Consider the following 7,960-nt stretch of genomic DNA (forward strand, 5'->3'; position numbering starts at 1 on the left):
ATAAATATCACATATACCAGCTAGGTTGTCCAAAAACTATCAAATATTCCAAGCTAAACTTAAATAAAATATCAGTTGGTTCGTTATTATAAGGTATGGTGCTTAGGTTGGATTTAATTGTGATTATTAATAGGATGGAGTGATAATTGCAGACCACCAATAGGATGGATTATTGTTATGAAATAACCCAAGAATGAATGCAAAAACAATGAATGTGATAATCATATATATAATAAGAGATACACTATCCAATTATTACATACCCATTGCGACGACAAGACCATCATGCTTAGCCTTTGATAAAGGCTTGGTTAAAGGATCAGCAATATTATCATCTGTCCCAACCTTACAAATGTCAATTTCCTTCCTTTCCACATAATCTCTAATTACATGGTATTTCCTTTCAATGTGTCTAGATTTGTTACTAGACTTCGGCTCTTTGGCTTGAAAAATAGCTCCACTGTTATCAAAATATAGAGTGATCGCATCTTTGGCGGAATGGACTACTCCTAGTCCCTGCATGAATTGCCTAATCCAAACAACTTCCTTTGCTGCCTTAGATGCTGCAAGGTACTCAGCCTCTGTTGTAGAATCCGCGGTAACGCTTTGCTTAAAGCTCTTCCAGTAAACATCTCCTCCATTTAGCATAAACACATAGCCGGATTGGGATTTCATATCATCCCGATCGGTTTGGAAACTTGCATCCGTGTAACCTCTTACACGCAACTCAGTTTCTCCTCCAAACACTAAGAACGAATCCTTAGTCCTTCTCAAGTACTTAAGAATGTTCTTTACGGCTATCCAATGACTCTCACCAGGCATAGCTTGATAAAGACTTGTCATGCTCAAGGCATACGCAACGTCAGGACAAGTGCAAATCATAGCATACATGATAGACCCAACAGCGGAAGCATAAGGGACGGTCTTCATGTGTTCAATTTCCTTAGGGGTGGAGGGAGACTGTGACTTGCTCAAAGTAATCCCTTGGCCCATAGGTAGAAATCCTCTCTTGGAGTCTTTCATATTGAATCAGTCAAGAACTTTGTCAATATAATCTTCTGGACTCAATGCTAGTATCCTCTTGGACCTATCCCTATAGATCCGGATACCCAAGATTCGTTGTGCCTCTCCCAAGTCCTTCATTTGGAAGTTTTTCCCTAGCCACTCCTTAACGGAAGTGAGCGATGGAACATAATTTCCTATGAGCAATATGTCATCCACATATAGGACAAGGAATTCTACCTTACTCCCACTAAACTTCATGTATAAACACGGTTCCTTAACACTTCTAGTGAAACCGTATTGTTTGATAACATGATCAAAGCGATGATTCTAACTCCTAGATGCTTGGTTATGACCATAGATGGACTTCTTGAGCTTACACACCTTCTTAGGGTTAGATGTATCCACAAAACCTTCAGGTTGTATCATGTACACCTCTCCTTCTAAAATCTCATTCAAGAAGGCGGTTTTGACATCCATTTGCCAAATCTCATAATCATGAAATGCGGCAACCGCTAAGATTATCCTAATGCACCGAAGCATAGCTCCTTGAGCGAAGGTTTCATCATAGTGTAAACCATGAACTTGGGTGAAACCTTTTGCCACCAATCTAGCTTTTTAAACATCTATATGTTTATCCATGGCGAGCTTAATTTTATACATCCATTTACACGGAAGGGGTCGCACTCCCTCATGTAAATCCACCAAGTCCCATATTTGGTACATGGAATACATTTTGGACCGCATGGCTTCTAGCCAATGCGAGGATTCGGGACTAGACATTGCTGATTTGTAGGTAGTGGGTTCATCACTTTCCAAAAGTAACAAAACACCTTCCTCTTCGATGTTATCAAGGTAGCGAACAGGTGGATGAGAAATCCTACTTGACTTGCTAGGAACAATTACCGTTTCAGAGGAAGAGGGAATGCTATCCTCCACGTTCTCCTCTACCTCATTCTCGGTTTGTGGCTCTCGAACTTCGTCAAGTTCAAATTTTCTCCCACTCTATCTCCTAGAAATAAACTCATTTTCTAGGAAGACAGCATCACGAGCCACAAACACTTTGTTCTCGTGTTTATTGTAGAAGTAATAGCCACGTGTTTCCCTTGGATATCCTACAAAAAGACATTTGTCAGACCTGGGTGCAAGCTTGTTGTCAGACTTGATCTTGACGTATGCTTCGCAACCCCAAATACGCATGAATGACAAATGAGAGACTTTCCCTGTCCATATCTCATATGGAGTCTTATCGGCCGCTTTAGTCGAGCTTCAATTTAATGAAAATATTGCAGACAAGAGGGCAAAACCCCAAAATGAACTAGGAAGCTCGGTTAGACTCATCATTGACCGAACCATGTCTAATAAAGTTCGGTTTCCCCTTTCGGCCACACCATTTAATTGTGGTCTGCCAGGAGGAGTCCATTGTGATACTATACCACAATCTTTTAGGTGTAAATCAAATTCAGAATTTAGATATTCACCACCACGATCGGATCGTAGGGTCTTAATCTTTTTATGCAATTCGTTCTCTACTTCATTTGGAAACCCTTTGAACTTGTAAAAAGCTTCACTCTTGTTATTCATTAAGTAGACATACCCATATCTACTTAAGTCATCAGTAAAAGTAATGAAGTAGTGAAAACCTCCTCTAGCGGTGATGGTCAATGGTCCACACACATCCGTATGTATGAGAGCCAAAACCTCACTAGCTCGTGTCCCTTTTACCGCAAAAGGTGCACGAGTCATCTTGCCTAAAAGGCAAGACTTTCATATACCATAAGATTCGAAACCAAATGGTTTGAGCACTTTTGATGAAGCAAGTCACTTAATGCGTCTTTCGTTTATGTGGCCTAAACGACAATGCCAAAGGTAGGATTCGTTTGGATCACCCGTTTTGAGCTTTTTAATTTCCACATGATAAACGTCATTAACATCATTTAAAACATAAATGCCTCCAATTGAAATGGCCTTGCCATAAACTATATCATTTAATGAAAAAGTACAACTATTGTCCTTAATCGTAAAACAAAAGCCTTCCGCGTCTAACGCGGAAATGGAGATGATGATCTTGGTTAAAGTTGGTACAAAATAACACTTATTTAAATATAACTCTAGACCACTAGCTAAAGTGAGCACATAGGGCCCCACGGAAACGGCCCCTACTCTAGCTCCATTGCCCATGAGGAGATCCACATCACCTTTTGCTAGTGCTCGCAAGTCCCTTAAACCCTGCAAATGATTTCAAAGGTGAGAACCACATCCGGTATCAAGTACCCAAGTGGAAATGCAACCATAATTGACGTATATCATATAGAGAGAGGAAATCATACCAATAGGCGTCACACACCCTTCCTTGAGATCCTCGAAGTATTTGGGACAACTCCTCCTATAATGCCCCTTCCCATTACAATGGAAATATTCGGCCTCGCAGAGTTTGACACCTTTTGCCTTGGGTTTGCCATTCTCTACGGCTTTCCTCCTTTCCCTTGTCATGTTTCTTTGACGATTTCTTGACTTGGGACTTTTCCTTCTCCTTTCCCTTCTTATCTCCATGGGACATGTTCTTTAACTTCATGGTTGGAACATCCTCTTTTTCACTCCCACTAGCTTCCATATCCCTTTTTGCTTGGGTGAGGAGTGCATGAATTTCATGATAACTCTTATCCATGCTATTCATGTTGTAGTTTACCCTAAATTGGGCAAAGTTTGTGGGAAGTGAGTGGAGGATACGATCCACCATAAGAGTCTTAGGAATCTTACACCCTAGACGCTCTAGGATGTCGACATATTCGACCATTTTTAGGACATGGGGACCAACCTTTTTGCCCCTCTCAAGCTTTGCTTCAAATAAGCGTGCCGCCGCATCGTATTGACGGACTTTTGGTGTTTGTGAAAACATAGTAATCATACGAGTGAATATCTCGTACGCATTTAAAGAAATGCATGAAAGCTTGACCTTTGGGGACATCGAGCATATCAACATATTCTTGATAGCATTCGACATCCTCACATGATCATCATAGGAGGTCCGCACCGTCGATGAAGCCCTTGGACCGGGTCGATGGGAGGAGCATCGGTTAAGTAAGTGAGCACGTTGTCGGACAACGCGGCGCTTTTGATGTTTGATTCCCATTCAAGACAGTTACTAACATCATCTTTTAAGATACATTTTTCCATTATGGACCTTAGCCATGAATCTTTGCCTAGTGAAGTAGTCGATAGATTTGAAGAAGTTGCCATTGCGAATGAAAATGCTACAACAAATAAGGAAAAATTAATATCCATTGTTTTAAAATTACTTGTGAAAACATGTTTAACAAGTTTTAACATTTATATAATGATCTCCCACTAAATTATATAAATGATTCCAATACCCAAATATTAAACAAAAATGAGCATCGCCTGAGCGAAACATCCCATAATCGTGTAAATTCGGTAAGTGAACGGTTGACTTATTCTACCTCTAGAACTCTTGGTTGACAAATTTCCTTAACTTCATCTACTAGCCCCGGAATACAAGACCGTCTTATACCCCGTTGAGTCCAACCAATTTTGGCGCGTGATAACCGTTTACCACCCTACTTACCCAAGGTAAAAAGAGAACACCCCGCTTGGGCGAGCGCGGCTCTCTTTAACAAGGGATTCATAGGTGTTACTAATGGGCAAGGCTAATCTCAATTTTAGTTATGTGAGAGATCTTGTCAATTTAGTCATAAATTCCCTATAAGTGAACTAAGTCGGTGAATGTAAATGACGTGAATTGACAAACGCAAAAATAATGCATGTGAATGCCGATTTTGGCATGCGCGAAAATGAATACAAGGAAGCATATGAATAATCCTAGTATGGCCACCTAGTTAAAATAAACTAGACTATTACATATTGGAAACCAAATCCTTGGTCCCTTGCCTCTTCATTCCAAAAGTGGCTCCTTCTTGTGGGATTTGGAACACCTTCCAAAAATAGACTCCTTCTCAATGTAATCCGTCTATTGGAAACGCCGGTAAGAATAACTATTACAATTGAATTACATAGCTATTCCTATTATACATTAATTAATAAATAAATAAAACTATTAATTAATTACAAACCGATGATACGAGATCGTATTTAATTACAAACAAATCGCTATTCACATTCATTTCAGGTAATAACGGTTAAAATAAACTAGGCCATACTTGGTACAACAAAATAAATACTTTAAATAAATTAGAATCATTCATTCAACTTAAATAAGTATGCTTAAAATGCCGTAAAAAGATGTCAAAATCGCCCTATCTAACAATCTTTGGTATCCGTCTCGGTTTTGTGGATTTAATCGATTTTTAACTTGTAAAAATCAATAATCAACTCTTAAATCTCATTTAAATCCAAAATAAATGTCCAAGCTGTTTTGGACCTCAAAATTAGTTCTCACTAATTTAATTATGAATAATTAGTTTGATTTGGTGATATTTTGCTAATTTAATTGGTAAAATCATAACTTTTAAGTAATAAATCCAAAATAATTGAAACATTACCCAAAAAATTGAAACAAAAATTTGAGTATTCTGGAACACTCCCAAAAACACCAAAATGTAAGAAAAATTGCCCAAAAATTCGGATAAAATTTTATGAAGAAAAAGATTTATATGTATCGGTTTTTAACCACTACAACCAATAAACATCAAAACAAGTGAAATCACATTTCAAATTTCACTTTTAACTTTTAAATAATAGTTTTAAATGTAAATAAATTTATCAAGGTCAGGAACAAATGTTTCAAGTATATGATTAATTTATTTCACTTTTATCGACTTTTATCTCAAAAAATCAATAAACATGCAAAACTTGAAACCAACCTTCGAAATTTTACATACAAACTGTAGAAAATATGCATGAAAGACCATAAATATTTCATGATCTGAATTAACTTTTAACTATTTTTAATTAACTCTTAACAAAAATACGGCATGCAAATTACAAGCCCAGCTCTGATACCACTTGAAAGATCATAGAACCTAATTAGACTCCCTAATTAGTAATAAATTATCTCATAATATGTTCATTTAGTGATCTATGTAACATGCATACAAATATAAAAGAATGAAAATAAGGAAAAATTACAAATAACCACCACGTATTTGCATATTTTTACAAATTACCACCTTGTATTTACGTTTTTACAAATAACCACCCAAAGTAGGGATTAGTGGGGAATTAGGGGAGTTAATCATGGGGAAGATTTATGCTTAAAGGGGTCATATGAATGCTTGCTTATTGTTTTCCAACCGAGTATGCACTCGTACTCGGTCGAGGAAGGTTAAGAACAAGGTCAAAAGTTACGAGTTTGGTTAACGGTTCCTGCAAAACAACAACTCGTGTCGATTCCAAAATGAATTAGGAAGTCGTCACAGATTATTATACTCAGTCACAACGCACTATTACTACTCAAATGTAACGCAACGGTTCCATTCAACCAAGATACATAATACTTCACTCTATAACGAACATTACGCAAAACAATTTACTACACCATTAACTTATTCATACATACACTTGACACATTACTTTACTTCTAATCATGCATTTGCAACCTTCAACAATACAACTTATACTTATACTATCATAGTCATTCATCTAACAATAACCATCATCTATCATCCGAGTTTGCTAAATCTATTACAATTCTAATACTTATCAACTAAATCTTTCGACTTAACTACGCCATGTATAAAAGTACTTATCAATTCATCTATTACAATTCTAATTACCACTTGACAAACTCTATCATTCAACATAAAGCTTACCTTTCCTTTAGATACTCATACGTATACAATGACTCACAACCCCTTTATAACTAGTACGCATAGAAAGACATAAAACACATTATTACCATCACATCACCCAACATTGTCACGTTCTATTAACATTGCACCGCTTCTACTACATTCATACACACTTTTACTCAACCACAACTTCCACAGTTCCTCATCACGCACAATCACAAATATTAAATAGTAATAGATTTTCCATCACAGTGATTGGTAACTTATCTGTCATACACTAAGCACATAATTCCCGACTCGATATTCCCATAATCGGTGACTGGCTTAAGTGTGATGGGGCCATGATTTTGAAATGAGGGCGCTTACTCACCCAAAATCAAGCATCAACTGGGGCTCCCAACATACATACACCAGGTTCATTTTATAAGACTCACTGCGTTCATTAGGCTCATTTGTTACAGGTTCCAAAATCGTCGTTCTGATACCACTTTGTAACACCCCCATATACCAAGGAGCCTTAACAAGACCTTCCCTAGCATATAAGGGCCTTACCATCTCGGTTTCCCGAGGACATTAATAATCAAATGGCGAAAAAAGAACAATTAAGTTATATTACAAGTGATCTACAAACAACAGACGATATGAAAGATATAACTCCAACTACTATCAGCTATGTGAAACTGCTTCTGTCGTGACTCGTGATAGACTCGTCCCCCCAAGCACCCAGATATAATCCGAACGACACATACTAAGACTGAATGCTCACCATAGTGGATCACAGCAGACACAACGGAAACAAACAACACAACAAACCATACAAGGTCAGCAACTGAGATAACAACACAAAGTAAACACTACACAAACACAACACTGCACACACACACCACCTCCTCCAATCAACCACCATATCCGACTGCTCGAAGGTAAGTCCTGCCAGTGGGGGACTGCAGCCGTTTGGTTTGAAGGTAAAACTCGTCGTCAAAAGCTACCCAACCAAAACGATATTTATAACATCACAAACTACACTTAGTAAAAAGGCAAGTAAAGGTCGGATCCCAAGGGATGGGTATTAGGGTGTCACAATTTGGATTAAGATAAGAGGTCAACTAAACTAATCAACAAGGTAAAAGTAAAGTAATGAAAACAAGCAAGATGATTAAACTAATATGTAAACAATTGATTAAAAGCAC

The sequence above is a fragment of the Silene latifolia genome, unplaced genomic scaffold, assembly GCF_048544455.1.
Source record: "Silene latifolia isolate original U9 population unplaced genomic scaffold, ASM4854445v1 scaffold_20.1, whole genome shotgun sequence".
In the NCBI taxonomy this organism is placed as follows: Eukaryota; Viridiplantae; Streptophyta; class Magnoliopsida; order Caryophyllales; family Caryophyllaceae; genus Silene; species Silene latifolia.